General features: G+C 36.9%; 1 pseudogene; it reads left to right on the forward strand.

Moving 5' to 3' along the window:
* Positions 1 to 1,757, forward strand: part of LOC124891308 — a 28,320-nt pseudogene continuing 26,563 nt past the window's right edge.

Here is a 1,757-nt window from a genome sequence, read left to right on the forward strand (position 1 = left end):
ATGTCCCACTTGAGCCATCAACGTGTCGTGGAGCAGGTCAAAATGGCAATTGTCAAAATCCAGTGAGCCTCTACAATTATGGCGCATTGCACCAGGGCTCAAATTCAGAATTGTCCCTTTTCAAGTGTCTCAGCGCGATACCACTGCATCGCGATAAATTTATAGATCATAAAAAAAGTGGTAATGCAATAGCTCCATGTCGCACCGTCAGCCCAATTCCCAGTTGACAATTTCCAGTGACTCGGCACGATAGCGCCGCATCGCTCTAGCCTGCCAAATAGAGAATTTTTCTCAAAAATAAAATGCGCATCAAAGGGTTAAAAGGGTCAATTTCTCAACCCTATATAAACCCAACAACATGTGATTCAGCAGTATTTTATCCAAAATATAAGGTTTCTCTCAAGAACAAGCTAGGGTTTTCAAATGGGGATTCAAATCCAAGACTCAAATTCATGAATCTCTTCGTCAATCTTCGTAGAATCAAGAACTAAGGTATGAACAGTGTTCATTCGTGGATTCCTTTCACCCATGAAGCCTAAGAATCAAGTCTTAAATCTTGTATTGGGAATATTTTGTTGTGGGTTGATTATGTTCATGTGATTATAATTGTATGATTCCCAAGATGGTATCTTTATGTGTTGTTCATGAATCTATGCTAGTATGTGGTTTGAAACATCTGAAATTAAGTTTAAATATGGAGTTTTGTTATGTTAATTTGATAGTCATGCCTATGCCCTAAGTCATGCATCTTAGGAGTTTGATAAAATACTTAAGAGAATAGAAATTATGCACTATAGCTTAATTGCGGCCTAAAAGATAAATGCATGCTTTACCCTATGACCAAGAATGACTTCCATGATATTGTATGCATTATGAATGGTTTAGGGAATGTCCATGAGATTAGGTTGATGAAAGTATGATATGTTTATAAGCAATTCCATTCATGTACAAGACTATGATAACCATGTGCTTCATGAAATCCCCAATTTAATGTATTATGAATTGTTGATATTGGTCATGTGTTCAAGAAGTGTCATATCCTGGTAGTTTCATGATATCGAGTCATTGGGGTACTTTTACTCGACAATTTAGCTATGTGCCTAGAGACAGTGTCATGTTTACATGATACTCTCAGTCAAGCCATGATCATTAGAATTCAGTCAGTCTCACGACTAAGGAAAATTCAGTAACTTCAGTATCAGTATGGTCCTACTCAGCAATCTCAGTGACCTCAATGGTCTCAGTAACTTCAGTAATATAAGTAATCTGGGTAACCTCAGATTTCCTAAAATCTTAGTAACTTCAGTACTCTACGTCAGTCCTCAGATCTTTGTAGCATTCCGTCAGTGAATGAAACTCAGTGAACTCAGTTTAGCTCCCCTAAACAATACCTTTTGTATCAGTTTATTTTATTTAATTATTTCAGTGTCTATTCAGTTGGGAGTAGGATTCAACACCGAGTAAACCCAAGGATGGGGACTCACCTATTACTCAGTGGAGGGTGTGATCCTTAGAAGCAATCCTTGTGTTCCAAAACTACGTAGACAGTGTAAGTTGAGATGCACCCTATGCGTAGGGTATGATTCATGAGTTGTATGTTATTGTAATACCCCGTACTTCTACCTAGCTTAAATTTGTCCCTAAAATATCAAAGAATTTTTTCAAAGATGAATCCACTTTTATACATATGGTATTTTAAAGATTTTCACATTTTTCATGTGGGAAATTCAATAAGCTTTTCATCGATACCAAATTCG

This window comes from Capsicum annuum, unplaced genomic scaffold (assembly GCF_002878395.1).
Source record: "Capsicum annuum cultivar UCD-10X-F1 unplaced genomic scaffold, UCD10Xv1.1 ctg3390, whole genome shotgun sequence".
In the NCBI taxonomy this organism is placed as follows: domain Eukaryota; kingdom Viridiplantae; phylum Streptophyta; class Magnoliopsida; order Solanales; family Solanaceae; genus Capsicum; species Capsicum annuum.